The 18,752-nt window shown below is 40.5% G+C and overlaps 2 pseudogenes; both read right to left on the bottom strand.

Moving 5' to 3' along the window:
* Positions 1-11,470: 11,470 nt before the first annotated feature.
* LOC112129532 (U6 spliceosomal RNA) lies at positions 11,471-11,567 on the bottom strand (annotated as a pseudogene).
* Positions 11,568-17,857: 6,290 nt separating this feature from the next.
* On the bottom strand, positions 17,858-17,958 carry LOC112129530 (U6 spliceosomal RNA; annotated as a pseudogene).
* Between the last annotated feature and the right edge of the window lie 794 nt (positions 17,959-18,752).

The raw sequence follows: 18,752 nt of genomic DNA on the forward strand, positions 1-18,752 counted from the left end.
AGAAATTTATTTTCTCACAGTTCTGGAGGCTGGGAAGTCCAAGATCACGGTGCTGGTATCTGGTGAGGGCCTTCTTGCTGTGTCATCCCATGGCAGAAGGTGGAAGGGCAAAAGAGCACCCAGGCACACAGGAAGAGGACTGAACTTGCTTTTATAACAAACCCACTCTCCTGGGTTAATCCACAGATGAGGGCAGAGCCTTCATGACCTAATCTCTTCTTAAAGTTTCTTCCTCTTAACACTATTGCATTGAGGATTAAGCTTCCAAGACATGAACTTTGTAGGACACTTTCAAATCATAGCAGGTAAATTCCTAATTTGTAAAATGAGGAAAATAACAGTACCCACCACAGAGAGTTGTTATGCAGGTGAAAATGAGGTCATGCATATGCAGTGCTTGGCACAGTATATGACATCTAGTAGAGGCTCAGTGAGCATGAGATGAAATTCAATTCACTGGGGCCAACAGGGAGACCCTGCTAGGAAGTGAACCCCAGGCACAAAGGGCTAAAGGCAATAATAACTGTGGCTGAGCTTGGAGAGGAGAGGATGTGGGTGGAAACTGACAGAAAATGAGATAGTCAGAGCGGTAACAAGGTATATGGATCTTCTGTTGGGGGAAAAAAATCGTATAGCAAAGCTTCAAATAGTATTGTTATTTTATATATGCATCTATATATTATATATATTATATATATAATATATATTATATATTATATATAATATATATTATATATAATATATATTATATATATTATATATAATATATATAATATATATTATATATCTACACATACATATACACTGCGTGTTACCACCAGAGTCTTTTCTATGCTTTGCTAAACCTATGACAGGGATATTTCCTGAGCCACTGTATCTTTTTTTTTTTTGGAGATGGGGTCTCACCCTGTCACCCAGGCTGGAGTGCAGTCCTGCAATCTTGGCTCACTGCAACCTCCTCCTCCTGGGCTCAAGTGATTCTCCTGCTTCAGCCTCCTAAGTAGCTGGATTACAGGCACCCACTACCATGCCTGGCTAATTTTTGTATTTTTAGTAGAGACGGGGTTTCGCCATGTTGGCCAGGCTGGTCTAAAACTCCTGACCTCAGATGATCTGCCCCCCTCGGCCTCCCAAAGTGCTGGGATTACAGGTGTGAGCCACCACACTAACCTGTTTCTGTTTCTCCACTCCAGTGTCCATGTCAGCTGCAACTGTACTTTGTGTCAACCAGTATTCAAGGGAGGACTCTGATTGGTTCAGTTCATCCTTTCAAGCCAAGCCCATGAGTTGTGCTCTGCTTGGAACAGGGGTTTGCCCATCCAATCAGCTGTGTCCAGGGCTAGAGGGAAAGTGGAATTCCATGCTTCAGAACCTGCCCTTTCGTATAACAGGAGCTGAGACCATGAAATCTGCCACAGATGAGACCACACTGAGTAAGCAGCATCCCGAGTTATATCTATCTGTTGGAGGGATGGAGGAGAAAAGGCAGGCAGGTGTAAGACATGAGTGGCCAACTGTCCCAGTTTGCCTGGGACTAGGTTTAAATTTTTAATAGTAGTGAAACGTATATGTCATAACATTTATCATTCTAATGGCTTTCAAGCATGCTGGTCTGTGGTGTCATTGTGCAAACATCACCACCATCAATCTCTAGAACTTTTCATCTTTCCAAACTAAAACTGCACACATTATACACTAATTCCCCATTTCCCCTCTCCCCAGCCCCTGGCAACCATCTCCTCTCTGCCTCTATAAATCTGACTACTCTAAGTACCTCCTATAGGTGGAATCATATAGCATTTGTCCTTTTGTGACTGGCTTATTTCATGTAGCATAATGTCCTCGGGGTTCCTCTATGTTGTAGCATGTGTCAGAATTTCTTTCCTTTTGCAAGCTGAATAATATTCCACATTTTGTTTGCTCATTTATTCATCAATGGACCCTTGAGTTAGTTCTGCCTTTTAGGCTATTGTGGGTGGGAACGGCTCAATTTTAACACTAAAAGTCTTGTGTCCCAAGAAACTTCTCAGTCCTGAGCAAACTGGGACAGTTGGTCATCCCAGACATAGACCCATCTAGCATCCCCAAAACCAGGACACAGCACAAGCAGCCAAGGGCATTATCACCAGGGAAACTCCACCTGCACAGGGCATGATTTTGGTGTCCCAGGAAAGATGACTCTTCCCACACATAGACCCAGCTAGCATCCCCAAAACCAGGACACCAGCACAAGCAGCCAAGGGCATCATCACTAGGAAAACTCCACATGCACAGGGCATGATTTTGGTGTCCCAGGAAAGATGACTCTTCCCACACAGCCTCTGAGAATTAAGCAGGCTAAAGAGGGACGGTTATCAGAGATCTTTAATGGAGCAGCCAATTCTCAGTGACAGAATTCATTATCCAAATGGGACACTGAACATAGTACCCTCTCACACACACACATCCTCACAGTCCACAGGATTCAGTTTTGCCTAAGCCTGGCCTTATTCTTAAATACCAAGGTGCGTCAATGATCTAACTCCTACAAAGCTGGGAAGGTTTTCCATTCACAAGAGACCTTATAAAAATCATGCATTTTTCAGTAAATCAGAGATCTGTTTCTTCTCTCCTGTTTTTTTGTTTTTTGTTTTTTTGAGACAAGATCTCACTCTATTGCCCAGGCTGGAGTGCAGTGGCGTGATCACAGCTCACTGCAGCCTCAACTTCCCAGGCTCAAGCAATCCTTCCATCTTAGCCTCCCGAGTTTTTTGTACTACAGGTGTGCGCCACACACCCAGCTAATTTTTTAAAAATAGAGGTGGGGTTTCACCATGTTGCCCAGGCTGGTCTCGAATTCCTGGGCTCAAGTATTCACCCGCCTCCCCCTCCCAAAGTGCTCGGATTATAGGCATGAGCCACCGTGCCCAGTCCTCCTGTTTTTTGTGCACTATTTCTTAAATGCGCTAGCTGCCAAATGTACCAGTTTTCTATATATTTTTTTCACACTGCATTGCTTACAAGAAAACAGATTGCTCAGTTTCTGGCATTAAACACTTTTTTTTTTTTTTTTTTGGTATTAGCATCAGTACAATTGACAAGGCGTCTGTTTTTCATGGTCTGTAACGAGGTTTGTTGTGTGGTAAGAATGAGAACAGTAGGTTTTGGGGAGGTGTAATGTTCTATTTGCATTGCTTTTCCAACTGCTAGTGCTGACAGATTTGAGCATATTTCAGGTCTGAAATATTTTAGATCTTTCATGGCATTGGAGATGGGTGGAGGGAAAAAGTGTCTTTTTTCTAAAATACATGCTTAATCTGTTTAGCATGGAATCAAACTATACTTTCTGTACTTTAAGTCTCACATTTTAAATTTCAACTGCATTACATTGTCTTGCGTTTACCGAGATAGTGTGGGATGCAGGATTTTTTTAAGCGTATTTTTATAGACTCTTTAGTTAATTTTTCTATTTTCATTAAGTAAAAACCTTTATCTCCTAAAAAGAGGTTTCACCAACAAATATTAGGTGAACAGGATAAGCTGTAAGGAAGTTGAAAGAACTCAGTGATAGTGATGTGATATTGATCGTCATAAATAAAGCAAACAGGCAACCGGGCCTGTTTCTCAGGATCAGACAGCTATAAGTAGCTTCACTTCAAGGGATCAGAATTGTCAGGGGGCATTCCTGATTCCTGCTGAAGCGTGAGTCTGCTTTACCTACAGCACACCCTCCAGCTCAACACGTTAATGCATAAGAACACCTATGTGGCTGGGCTGATTAATGATTTAAAAATTTAAATTATGTGTAATGATATTTCAGAAATTAATGATTTAAAAATTTAAATTATGTGTAATGATATTTCAGAAGATAAAAGCTCCCCTGGAGCTCAATCATGGTGATTTATAGTGGAGTCACAGAGCCATCTATACATCCAGTAGCAGAATGTTGGGGAACCGTGCTTTGTCACTTCATGGGGTACAGTGACACCCCTTCCCACCCCAAACTTATTAATCAGGAGATTCAGGTGGCCTTCTGAGGTGGGTACATATTGCTGGCACTAGCCTGGGTTCTGTTCCCTCTCCTACTATTAAAGCCCTGATGTCCCCCACCGAAAGGGGCGTAGGATCACTGTGGTACATAAACTGATGGTTTGTAAGCTCTCATCTTTGCATTCATTACAAAAAATTATTTAAATTTCACATTTGCTTTACAGTTTTTTCGAGTTTTAAATGTAAAAACAATACATGCACAGGTTTTAAAAGTTAAACCATGCAAAAAAAAAATACAGTGGAAAGTAAGTCTCCCTCCTCCCTTGACCCTCAGGTTCTTAGTTCTCCTCCCTAGAGGAAGCCACTATTACCATTTTTATTAATAGATTTCTAGAAATAGTATATGCTAATACAAGCACAGTTATAAATATATAGCCCCCGTTTTTACAGAAGTAGTAGTATGCTACACACATTGTTCTGTACCTTGATTTTTTAAATTAAACTTTTAAAGGTATTTGTTGGTTCATATTGCAAATATAAGAAATACAGACACTTGGCCAGGTGCAGTGGCTCGCGCCTGTAATCCCAGTACTTTGGGAGGCCAAGGCAGGTGGATCACGAGGTCAGGAGATCAAGACCATCCTGGCTAACACGGTGAAACCGCATCTCTACTAAAAATACAAAAAATTAGCTGGGCGTGGCGGTGGGCATCTGTAGTCCCAGCTACTCGGGAGGCTGAGGCAGGAGAATGGCGTGAACCTGGGAGGCAGAGCTTGCAGTGAGCCGAGATTGTGCCACTGCACTCCAGCCTGGGCGACGGAGCGAGACTCCATCTCAAAAAAAAAAAAAAAAAGAAAAAAAAGAAATATAGACACTCGTAGACTTATGATGGGGTTACATCACAGTAGACCCATCATGAGTTGAAAATATAATAAGTCAGAAATGCATTTAATACACCTAACCTACTAAACATCATGGCTTAGCCTAGCCTACCTTAAACATGCTTAGAGCAGTTACATTAGCCTACATTTGGGCAAAATCATCTGGCAAGACAAGACCCTGTAGAATATTGGTTGGTTACCCTCATGGTGGCACAGCTGACTGGGAGCTGCGGCTCACTCCCCCTTGCCTAGCATCAAAAGAGAGTATCATACTGCATATCACTAGCCCGAGAAAGGATCAAGATTCAAAATTTGAAGTAGGTTTCTACTAAATAGGTATCACTTTCACAGCATGGTAAAGTTGGAAAAATAGTATCAAACCATTGTAACTCAGGGACTCACTGTAATATAGGGAGACCTGGGTACTCTTTATCCAGTTTCCCCCAATGGTAACATCTTGCAAAACTGTTGTACAATATCACAACCAGGATATTGACGTTGATATAATCCATTGACCTTATTCAGATTTCCCCACTTTTACTGGTACTCTTTTATATATGTACTTATCTTTATACAATTTTATCATATGCATAGGTTTGGGATCCACCACCACAGTCAAAGTTCAGAACAGTTCCATCCCAATAGGGATCTCTTATGTTTCCCTTTTATAACCATACCCAGCTTTTCCCTGTCCCTTCCCCCATCCTGAACCCCCTGGAAACCACCAATCTATTCTCCATTTCCGAAATTTTGTCTTTTCAGAAATGTTATATAAATTAAAATATGCACTGTATTATCTTTTGGTATTGGCTTTTTTTTCTCCCAACACAATTTCCTGGAGATTCATCCAAGTTGTTGCATAATAAATGCACAACTATTAGTCATGCAATAGCTTATTCCTTTTTATTGATGAATCATATTCCATGATATGAATGTACTACAGTTTGTTTAGCCATCAACCTGTTGAAGGACATCTAGGTTGTTTCCAGATTTGGATTATTATGAATAAAGTTTCCAGGAGCATTCATGTACAAGTTTTTGCATGAACATAAGTTCTCATTTCTCTGGGATTAATGCCCAAGAGTACAATTACTAGGTCATATAGTAATTGCATATTTAATTTTATAAGAAATTACCAATCTGTTTTCCAGAGTGATTGTACCATTTTATGTTCCCATCAGCAATCCAGTTTCTTTGCATCCTCACCAGCATTTGGCGTTGTCACTATTTCTCCTACAAATAGGAACAGTTTTATTTCTTCTCAAACTGTATGCTTTCTATTTCTTTTTCTTACTTATCACAGTGTTTTTTCTCACTTAATATATTACCTGGGGGTCATATCAGATCAGCAACTTAGATCAACCTCATGTTTTTAATGGCTTTGTAGTGTTCCATAGTAAAATCACCAAAATTTATTTTGCTAGTGTCCTATTGATAGGCCTTTAGTTGATTTCAATCTTTTGCTATTAGAAACAATGCTTCAATGAATATCCTTATACATATCTTTTCACACATGTGCAGGGTGTTACAGAAAAAAATTCTAGAAATAGAATTGCTGCATCAAAGAGTATATTCACTTAACATTTTGACAGTGCTGAATTGCCCTCCAAAGAGTTTGACTCAATTTATAATCCTATCCAATATATTGTCTTCTCAAACTTTAAATATCATTGCTAGCCTGAAAGGTGAAAAAAGAATATATTCTGGTTATAGTTGCTAAATTTTGAGATAAGTTTAAACTTTGCTTAAAATGAAACCAAATTTATAGAACTAAAAAGTGGCTTTGTAAAAATAGAAAAGTACTATATTATCTTTTTATGTATCAAAGTTAGATAATATTACTATTTTTTATTCAACCAAATTCTTCAGGCTGTGTTTTTAAAACAAAATTGGGCTCATTTCACATTTCTTTTAAGTATCTAGGGAATGCTTCAGTTGAGACATTTTAGCAAACAGTCCCCAAATGCTAGTACTGCTCCTGTCTTCAAGGAGCTTGCAGTGTAGCAACAGAGTTGAAATAACTTCATTGTATTGCAGTAAGTACTAGAATAACAATCTAGAGCAGATGCTGTATCTACAGTATAGAGAGAAGAGGAATTTAGTTGAAGCTGGAGGTTAGAGAATGCCTTGAGGAGGAGAGAACATCTGAGCTGAGGAGTGAAGGCACTCCAGGCAGAGGGAACTGCATGAATAAACTTGAGTGAGAATGCCAGAAATTCAGCATTTCCAGAGGGGCAGGCAGAGGATTAGGCCAAAGCTGTAGGCAGGAGCCCAGTTAGAAGCAAAGATTTAGGCTCTCTCCTGCAGGCTGCAGGGACGATTGATGGTTTTAAGGAGAAAAGAGTCAGGTTTGCATTTTAATTGCTTACTCTTTGTGTGTTGTGCAGACCTGGATATATAGGCATTCAGATAAATATGCCTTTTTGGTGTGCCTGAAGTAGTTCATAATAATAAAAATGGAATGTTCTTATACATAAAAACTTTTTCTAATCATGTCATTGCCATTTGTATTCATTTCTTATTATTGCAATAACAAATTATCACCCACTTAGTGGTTTACAACTATATAAATTTATTATCTTACAGTTCTAGGGGGCAAAAGTCTGAGATGGGTCTCACTGGGCTAAAATCACGGTGTCAGCAGAGCTGCGTGATTCTGGATAATCCATTTCCTTGCTGTTTCCACCTTCTAGAGGCCACCTACATTCCTTGGGTCATGGCCCTTCCTCTATCTTCAAATCCAGCAATGTTGCATCTCCAAACCCCTGTCTTCTGCTCTTGCCTCCCTCTTTCACTTAGAAGAATCAGTGTGAGTCCATTGGGCTGACACAAATGACCCGGTATAATCTCTTCACCTCAAACTCAACTGATTAGCAACTTTAATTCCATCTGTAACCTTAATTATCCTTTGATGGGTAACATAATAGATTCCCAGGTTCCAGGAACTATGACTCGGACATCTTTGGGGAGAACAATTATTCTGCCTGTCACACCATCATTTATTCAACATTTTTAAAAAATGTAATGGTGGTAAAAAGATGCATAACATAAAATTTACCATTTTAACCATTTTAAGAGTAGAGTTCAGTGGCATTAAGTACATTCACATTGTACAACTATCACTAACATCCTTCTCTAGGACTTTTTAATCTTCCCAAGCTGAAACTCTGTACTCCTTAAAAAATAATTCCCCATTCTCCCCTCCACCACCCATCCCCTAGCCACCATCATTCCACATTCTGTCTCTGAATTTGACTGCTCTAGATGACTCATTCAACACCTATTGAATAACTACTAAGGGCTAAGCACCCTGCCACAAACTGGAGAATCAAAGATGAAAAAAGACATGGTCCCCAGTCTCAAAAGATTTCGTCAACACTCGGGGGGAATGGCCAGGTGCGGTGGCTCACGCCTGTAATCCCAGCACTTTGGGAGGCAAAGGCAGGCAGATCACTTGAGTCCAGGAGTTCAAGACCAGCCTGGCCAACATGATGAAACCCCATCTCTACTAAAAATACAAAAATTAGCCAGACATGGTGATACACGCTTGTAATCCCAGCTATTCAGGAGGTTGGAAAATCTCTCAACTTGATCTTTTAGCTCATTTTCAGCTGAGTCTATTCTGCTATGTACCCTACCTATTAAGTTGTGGAGGGTTTATTTTATGGTGGTGATAATATTTTTAATTTCCAAAAAGAGAGTGGTTTATTTATTAGCAGTTTCTTCTCTCTGATAATATTAATTATAATTATTTTAAAGTCTTGATTGCTTTATGAATTCTGTTTTTTGGATACTCATTTTCCTATTTGTTGAGTTTGATGCTTTTGTGTGTGTGTTGTGTTTCCCAACTGTTGATAATTCTTAGGTATCTATTAATACTTATCATTGGAAGTTGTAATTGAATATCTGTCTATATCAGTCCATCTATCATTTATCTATTTTGTAGTTCAAAAGTAAATATTGGGTCTCCTAATGACAGACCACTAAATTAGGAAAGGATAATATGTTTGCCTTCTGAGTGAGAGGAGCTCTCAGGGTCATTGTAACTTACCTGAAATATCTCCCTCCTTCTTTGGTCCCAGTTTCAGAAGTCCCATTTCAGAGACCTCTGCTCAAGGCTTTATCCTGGTGGTGGGGGTGGGGAAAGTAATGACAACTTCTGAGTCGGCATATGTGGGAGAAGATCTTCTTCTTTTATTTTTCTTAACTTTGTATTAAAATGTAGCATATATTGGAAAGTTGCTCAAAGTTAACACATCCTTATAACCAGCACCAAGATCAAGAAACAGAACAACTGGGGGACTTGCATCTCCTTCCAGTCACTGCACCTCCAAGGGTAATCATTGCCTTAACATCTATTACTGTAGGCTTATTAAATATTATTTGATTAAAATATTATCTCTACTTTATTAAAATATTATCAATGGAATCATTCTTTCATATCTGACTTCTTTCATGTAGCGTGTTTGTGAGATTAATCCACCTTGTTCTGTGTGGTTGTGGTTTCTTCATGCTTGTTGATGTATAGCATTCCATTTTATGAACAAAAACATTTATCTATTCCTTTTCCTGTTGATGTACATTTGGGTAGTTTTCAGCTTGAGGCTATTGTTAGTAGTACTTACTCATATATTTTGATGAACATATGTATGGACTTCTTTTGGAATGGGAGTTGTTGGGTCATAGGGTAGCTACATGTTGGCTTTAGAAGATATGGCCAACAGTTTTCTACAGTGATTGGACCATTTTACACTTCTGTGAGGGTGTTCCACTTGATTCACAGCCTTGCCAACGCTTTTCTGTCCTTTTCATTTTAGCCATTCTTGTGGGTGGTATTGCATTTGGGTTTTAATTTAAATTTTCTTCATGACTAATGAAGTTGGAGGCATTTTTATGAGTCAAATTTTCTATGCTCTTTTTTTCTCAGCTTTTTATTATGAAAATCTTAAAACACAGAAAAGTTGAAAGGCTGGCATAATGAAAATGCATATACTTAGTACCTAGATTTAAACAATTGTTAGCCTTTTGCTATATTTGCTTCTTGTGCGTGTGTGTATATATATATATATATATATATACACACACACATACATATATATAATTGTTTTGCTGATCCATTGTAAAGGAAGTTGCAATCATAATTACACTTGACTCATAATTACACCAGTATCTCCTAGAAATAGATATTTTTCTACATAACCATAAAACCATGATCATATATAACACAATTAACAATAATTTCCTAAAAATACTATGTAACAGTCTGTGTGCAAGTCTCCTCAGTTGTCCCCAAAGTACCTGTAATCTACTTTTTTGAACCAGAAGCTAATCAAGGCCAAATCCTTGCATTTGACTGTTATAGCACTTTTAACAGATCCCTCATTTTCCCCACCTCCCACCCATGACATTGATTTTTTGGAGAGCCAAATTCTATTCCAGTTATCTATATAAAATTTTTTAAAACCCCAAAACCTTAGTGGCTTAAAACAATTATTTTATTATATTTTACAATTTTGTCAATCATAATCAGGCAGGGCCCAGTCAAGTGATTCTTCTTTTTCACATGACATTGACAGGGTCACTTGGTGGTATCCACTTGTCATATAGACTGGTCTGGAGGCTCCAAGATGGCTTCTGCACACTCATGTCCAAGACCTTGGTTGGGATGGCAGGAAGGCTATGATCAGCTGGGACTGTCCACCAGAGCATGTCCATGTAGCCTCTCTGGCTAGCATGGCCTCAGAATTGTCAGTTTCCTTACATCCTGTCTCCTGGCTCTGAGGACGAGTGTTTTGGAGACCAGAACAGGAGCCACGCTACCTTTTATGACCCAGTATCAGGAGTCACACAGTGTCACTTCCATCAGGCTCTGTTGTTTGAAGCAGTCACAAAGCCCACCCAGATGCAAAGAATTTGCAGCTACATTTTTAAAGCTGCAGTGATCTGTTCTTCAGTCACAAATAATTTGCCTTTTTCTCACATGCAAAACAAACACCTTTTTCCAAGATTCCTCCAGACTCTCATTCCATTAGGACACCAGGCTCAGACCATTTGAGATCCGCCGTTCTTTATCATGGGCTCCCCGTGAGGCTGCTGTAGAAGTCTTAGAAGTGTTACTGTCTAGCTGACATGGGCTAAGAGGCATGCCCTTTGGATTCTTCAGGAATTTTGGATATAACTAAGAGGACACACAAAAAGCACCATTTTAAGTCTTTCTGAGGCCATTAACAAGGGTCTTACAGTTAGGTACTGGACTTCCTGAGACTATTTTCCTAGTATTACTCTTGCAGAATGTTCCCCATTCTGATTTTGTCTGCTTGTTTCCTCTTGGTGTCATTTAACTTTTTTCAAATCCCCTTCCCTCACCTCCATATTTCCTGCAAAATTGGGTCTAGAGGCTTGATTTGATTAAGGTTGAATATTTTGGCAAGAATACTTTGTAGGTGATTTTGAATACATTATACTGCATGATATCTATAGGTATATCATGTCAGGTTGTCCTACTATTAATACGTTAGGTTCCATCGCTTGCATATGGTGGTGACCCCCAGGCCTCTCCATTGTAAAAATGTACATTTTCTTCCTTGTGATTGTCATGGAATTTGTGGGGTGATACCAGGAAAAATACGAAATGCTTCAAAAATTCATGTCATCCTTGTGCAGGGACCATGCTAATCCAATTGGCGTCCTTCCAATTTTAGTCTGTGCTATGGAAGCATGTCCTGCCCTGGCTCTCGTGAATTTGTAACTGTAATCGGTTTTTTGCCTGATGCACGTGGCAAGTCAATATGCTAAGACGTTGTGTTGCAGCAGAGAAAGAGGTTTAATCATAGGGCCGCCAAATAATAAGACAGGAGAAAATCCCAAATCTGTCTCCCTGAGGAGTTTGGGGCTAGGGATGTTAAGGGTTTTGGAATGGGCCAAAGTGTGGAGATGGTCAATAGGTCAGCGAGTCCAGGGTGACATCATGGGGCAGGGAGATAAAGAAACTGTATCTGTACATTGATTGGGTTCCTCTGTGGGATCTTTGAACTGGTTGGCACCAGCTACTCCACTAGAATTAAGGATCTATTTAAGTCATTCTTAAACAAAACCCTTATGATTCTAACATCAGAAATTTCATCTGTAGAAACAATGGGGATACAAATGGTCAATATCTAGTGCTCCATGAATTTTGGCTACAAGGAAAAGAGTCAAATTGCAGCCTGACTAATGCTTAATTATAACTATATTTCTGTCCAGAACTCTTGTTAACCCTGTGAGGACAACTTCAAATACAGCTCTTCTATCTCTTGTGCCAGCACCTGCTCCTGCTCCAGATGTCTGTTGACTTAGGCTTAAAATATCCCTGAACGGCTCCCACTCCTTGGTGGTCATTTTGCCTACCTTTGGTTAAGCCGTGTTCATCTTTGCTCCAGATTTGCTGTCAATCAGATCTCACCTGCTCTCTATCCTCCAGAAATTCCTGTATCCTTCTTGTCTTCTGGTGGCCCTCTTTATTTTGTTCATGTGTTTTTGTGGGTTTCATGTGTACATAGGAAATACTCACAGAGAGACAGAATGTGTTGTGTAAGGAGATTTGAGGCAGGAAGTAGGGAGGTAGTGTATGTGCTTGTGTTCAGTCAGACATCTCTGGCCAACCTTTGCTTTTGAGAAACTATATCCCAGGGCAGAAATGAGGAAGTGTCACATGTATCAAATCATTACATTGTATCCCATAAATATACACCATTATTATTTGTCAATTAAAAATTTTAAAAAGGGCCAGGTATGGTGGCTCATGCCTGTAATCCCAGCACTTTGGGAGGCCGAGACAGGTGGATCATTTGAGGTCAGGAGCTCAAGACCAGCCTGGCCAACATGGTGAAACCCTGTCTCTACTAAAAATACAAAAAAAAAAATAGCTGGGTGTGGTGACATGCACCTGTAGTCCCAGCTACTTGGGAGGCTGAGGCAGGAGAATCGCTTGAACCCAGGTGGTGGAAGTTGCAGTGAGCAGAGTGCACCACTGCACTCCAGCCTTGGTGATGGAGTGAGACTCCGTCTCAAAAAAATAAATTTAATTTAAATTAAATAAAAAATAAATATCAGAGGATGAAGATAGAAACCCGGTTGTTATGGATTATATTATGCTCTCCCTAAATTCATAGTTTGAAGCCCTAATTCCCAATGACTATATTTGGAGATAGCATCCTTAAAAAGGTAATTAAGGTTAAATGACATCATAAGGGTGGAGCCCTAACCCAACGTGACTGGTGTCTTAAAAGAAGAGAAAGAGACTCCATGGAAGAGCATGCACAGAGGAAAGTCTATGTGAGGATGGAGCAAGAAGGTGGCCATCTGCAAGCCAAGATGGGAGGCCTCACCAGAAACAAACCCTGTGGACACCTTGATATTGGACTTCCAGCCTCCAGAACTGTGGGAAAACTAATTTCTGTTGTTAAGCCACTCAGTCTGTGATACGTTGTTATGACTCTAGCAGACTAATACACGTAACATGAAAGACGTGACCCCCAGGAATTGACTTATCCAGGAATTCAGAATTTATTCTGTAACCAGTGGGAAGCCATTTGGGTCATAAGCAGGGGAGTAACAGGATCAGAACCTGGGAGTAGGAAGATCACTATCAGAGTTGTCCAAAGGAACTCCGGAGCGAGGAGACAGTAGAGGCAGGGACACCAATTAGAAGGCATTTTAAGCGCATGAGTGAGAAATTATGATGGCTTGAACAAAGGCAGTTGGGCAGATAATATAATAACAAGAAGGTAGAATCAGCAGAATTTGTTGACTGGTTGGATGTGGGGAGGTAACAGAGTAAGAAATACCAAATTCTTCCCAGGCTCCTGAATTGCAGCTAGTAATTGAAATGAACATTTATTTGTTCATTGCGTGTAGTAACTGCAATGAACAGTTATTTGTTTTCTACCCAGCTTCCTTCTTCCTAAGAGCTTCCAGATTGTCACTCAACACAATCTCCCAACCTCTCTTGTTGTACAGCCCATGTGCTTTGGAGAAACTGAACTCTGCCTTAGCTTTAGAGGTGGGCCTGGACTGACTTACACTAATTAGCACATTCCATGGCTGTCACTGTAGTTTTTGGTTCAGGAGTGACAATGTGATCTAAATCTGCCAATCAGTGAATGCCAGAACTCTTTATTGGAACACTGGGACTGAAGTTCCCTTTCCCACTTGACAAGAACAGGGAGGTGGATAGACCTGACTTAATTGGCAACCATCTTGTGACCCAAGGCCCCAGGAAAATGAGCCATAGACTGGAGCTGACCTTAAGCAGACCAAAGCAAGGATAGATCCCCAGTGGTATCCTTGGGCTACTGGATCAACCAACCATGAAGTCCTTGACTCTCCTGTTATAAAGCCTAGAAACCCCCTTATTCTTTAAGCCAGTTCAAATTGGATTTTTATGTTACTTGCCATATAAAGATACAGGTTAGTTGCTTCTTTAGCACAGTAGGCAGCGCATCAGTCTCATAGATACAGGTCATTGGGTAGATGGTGGAGTCATTAACCAGGAAATGCAAAGCAAAAAGAGGGACTGGTTTGAAAGGAGAGATGCTTTGTCCTGAACTTGCACAATCCCACATCTTTGCTTGATGTTGATCCTTGGGCCTGGAAAGTCCTATTCATACTCTAAGGCCCTATTCTGATGATCCTTCCTCTAAAACATTGTAAACCCCTCTTACATCCAGCTGAGAATTCACCATGCCTTCTGAACCTCCATACATTTTGGACATGGCTCTATCATTGCTTTTTTTTAAAGTCTTGCTCTGTTGCCCAAGCTGAAGTGTAGTGGTGTGGCATGTTCATAGCTCATTGCAGCCTCAACCTCCTGGGTTCAAGTAGTCCTCCCACCTCAACCTCCTGAGCAGCTGCTACTACAGGCATGCATCACCACACTCAGATAATTTTATTAAAAAATTATTTTTATAGATGGGATCTTGCTATGTTGCCCAGGTTGGTCCCAAACTCCTGGGCTCAAGTGATCCTTCTGCCTCAGCCTCCCAAAGTTCTGGGATTATAGGCAGGAGCCACTACACCCGCCTATTGTTGCTTTTATCACCTCATGTTACCATGTTCTCCCCTGGGTGCTGACTGACCTCCCTAACAGTCCAGGACATATCATACTCATCTTTATGTACAGGTTTGCAGCCCCAATGCATCTAATAGGCACCTAAACATCTTGATGAGTAAATAAAAGCTGTTTCCCCCATTTTCTCCTCAAACTAATGAATCCGCTCACCACCCCATTCATTTGGACTGAGAGAAACCCACTATCAGGCCAGGGAATAAATTACTTATCAAGTTATCAGAAAAATCTGAAAATATAGGAATGGTAGGAAAGGGTAATTTTGTGGGATTGAAAACACAGAAAAACAAAACTTGGATGAACAAGTACCTCTATAATAATTATGCAATATGTTTACATATGTTGGCTTTAGTAGCCACAGCCAACAGTTTTCCACAGTGGTTGGACCATTTTACACTTCCGTGAGGAGGTTCCACTTGATTCACAGCCTTGCCAACGCTTTTCTGTCCTTTTCATTTTAGCCATTCTGGTGGGTGGTATTGAATTTGGGTTTTAATTTACATTGTCTTCATGACTACTGAATTTGGAAACATTTTTATGAGTTAATTTTCTCTGATCTTTTTTTCTCAGCTTTTTATTATGAAAATCTTCACCCACAGAAAAGTTGAAAGGCTGGCATAGTGAACATGTGTATACTTAGTACCTAGATTCAAATAGTTGTTAGCTTTTTGCTATATTTGCTTCATGTATGTGTGTGTGTATAATTGTTTTGCTGATCCATTGTAAAGTAAGTTGCAATCATAATGACACTTGACCTATATACACCAGTATCTCCTACAAATAGACATTTTTCTACATGACCATAAAACCATGATCATATCTAACATAATTGATATGGTTTGGCTCTATGTCCCCACCCAAATCTCATCTTGAATTGTAATCCCCATGGGTCAAGGAAGGGAGGTGATTGGATCATGGGGGCAGTTTTCCCCCATGCTGCTCTCATGATAGTGAGTGAGTTCTCACAAGATCTGATGGTGTGAAAAGTGACAGTTTTTTCCTTCTCTCTTCTCCCTCCTGCTGCCTTGTGAAGAAGGTGACTGCTTCCCCCTCTGTCATGATTGTAAGTTTCCTGAGGCCTCCCCAGCCATGCACAACTGTGAGTCAATTAAACCTCTTTCCTTTATAAATTATCCAGTCTCAGGGAAGTTATTTATAGCAGTGCAAAAACAGGCTAATACATAATTCACAGTAATATCCTAAAAATACTATGTAATGGTCTGTGTGCAAGTCTCCTCAGTTGTCCCCAAAGTACCTGTAATCTACTTTTTTGAACCAGAAGCCAATCAAGGCCAAATCCTTGCATTTGATTGTTACAGCACTTTAAACAGACACCACCCCCCCCATTTTCCCCATCCCCCACCCATGACATTGACTTTTTGGAGAGCCAAATTCTGTTCTAGAAGTCTATATAAAGATTTAAGGAAAAAAACACTCCAAAACTTTATTGGTCTAAAAGGATTATTTATTATATTTTACAATTTTGTCGATCGTGAATTCAGGCAGAGCCCAGTTAAGCAATTCTTCTTTTTCACATGACATTGACAGGGTGACTTGGTGGTATCCACTTGTCATATGAACTGGTCTGGAGGCTCCAAGATGGCTTCTGTACACTTATGTCTGAGACCTTGGTTGGGATGGCAGGAAGGCTGTGATTAGCTGGGACTGGCCACCAGAGCATGTCCATGTAGCCTCCCTGGCTAGCATGGCCTCAGAGTGGTCAGTTTTCTTACATCCTGACTCCTGGCTCTGAAGAGGAGTGTTTTGGGGAACAGGACAGGAGCTGCATTACTTTTTATGACCCAGTATCAGGAGTCACACAGCATCACTTCCATCAGGCTCTGTTGTCGCTCCCATTATGCTCTGTGACAAAGCCCACCCAGATTCAGAGAATTTGCAGCTATGTTTTTGATTTTTGGGTTTTTTGTTGTTGTTTTTCTGTCACCCAGGCTGGAACGCAGTGGCACAGTCACAGCTCAGTGCAGCCTCAACCTTCTGGGGTCAGGCGATCCTCCCACCTCAGCCTCCCAAGTAGCTGGGACTACAGGCACACACACCACCATACCTGGCTAATTTTTGGATTTTTTGTAGAGACAGGATCTCACCATGTTGCCCAGGCTGTTCTCAAACTCCAGGGCTCAAGCGATCCTCCCACCTCTGCCTCACAAAATGCTAGGATTATTAGGCATAAGCCACCATATCCGGCCTGTTTTTAAAACTGCCATGGTCTGCCCTCTGGCCACAGATAATTTGCCTTTCTCTCACATGCAAAACATGCACCCCTTTCCAAGACTCTGCCGAAGTCTTATCCCATTGTGACATCAGACTGGGCTCTTTGAGATCTGCCCTTCTTGGGCTCCCTGTGAAGCTGCTGTACAGTTACACCCTCAGGAGTCCTCGAAGCATTGCTGTCTAGCTGAGAGGTGCTAGGAGGCATGCTCTTTAGATTCTTAGCTCTTTGTGTAACTAAGAGAGTGCAAAGCACCATCCTAAGTCTTTCTGAGGTCATTAACAAGGGTCTTACAGTTACGGATTCCCTGAGATAATATTTTACTAGCATTGCCCTTGTAAAATACATTCTGATTTTGTCTGCTTGTTTCCTCTTGGTGACATTGAACTTCTTCTCAAATCCCCCTCCCTTACCTTCATATTCCATGTAAAATTAGGTTTTGATGCTTAATTGGATTCAGGTTAAATATTTAGGCACAAATACTTCCTAGGTGATTCAGTATACATACTGCATGATATCTGTAAGTACGTCATGTCAGGTCATCCTGTTATTAACAGGTTAGGTTTCATTGTTTGCATAGAGTGGTGACCCCAGATCTCTCCACTGTAAAAATGTACATTTTCACCTTTGTGATCTTTGTGATTTGTATGGGATTTGTGGGGTGGTACTATGAAAAATGCAAAATTCCTCACAAATTCATGTCATTCTAGTACAGGGGCTGTGCTAATCATCGCGTTATCCTTCCCATTTTAGTTTGTACGGTGGAAGCAAGTCCTGACCTGGCTCTTGTGAATACAGCTCTTCCATCTCTTGTGCCAGCACCTGCTGCTGCTCCAGGTATCTGTTGACTAAGCTGGGAATATCCCTAAACTGCTCTCACTTCCTTAGTAGTCATTTGCCTACCTTTGGTTAAGCTCTGTTCATCTTTGCTCCAGGTTTTCTGTCAATCGGATCTGTCTGCTTTCTATCCTGCAGGAATTCCTGTACCCTTCTGGTCTTCTGGTGGCCCTCTTTATTGTGTTCCTGTTTTTGTGGGTTTCATATGTACATATCAAATGCCCACTGACAGACAGAATGTATTGTGTAAGGAGATTTGAGGCAGGAAGTAGGGAGGTAGTGTGTGTGCTTGTTTTCAGTCAGACCTCTCTAGCCAACCTTTGCTCTTGGGAAACTATGTCTCAAGGCAACGATGAAGAAATATCACATGTATCAAGTTATCACATTGCACTATACATATATATGTATATGTATGTATATATATCATTATTATTTGCCAATTCAAAATTCAAAAATAAACTTTAAAAAAGTTTCAGAACATGAAGATAGAGACGAGATGGTTATGAACTGTGTTTTGTGTCCCCTCAACACTTATAGTTTGAAGCCCTAACCTTTAATGTGACCAAATTTGGATACAGAGTCCTTTAAAATGGTAATTAAGGTTAAATGAGATCATAAGGGTGGAGCTCCAATCCAATATGACCAGTGTTTTAGAAGAAGAGAAAGACTCCAAGGATGCATGCACACAGAGGAACAGCCATGTGAGCACGCAGCGAGACAACAGCCATCT

This window comes from Pongo abelii, chromosome 18 (assembly GCF_028885655.2).
Source record: "Pongo abelii isolate AG06213 chromosome 18, NHGRI_mPonAbe1-v2.0_pri, whole genome shotgun sequence".
Lineage (NCBI taxonomy): Eukaryota > Metazoa > Chordata > Mammalia > Primates > Hominidae > Pongo > Pongo abelii.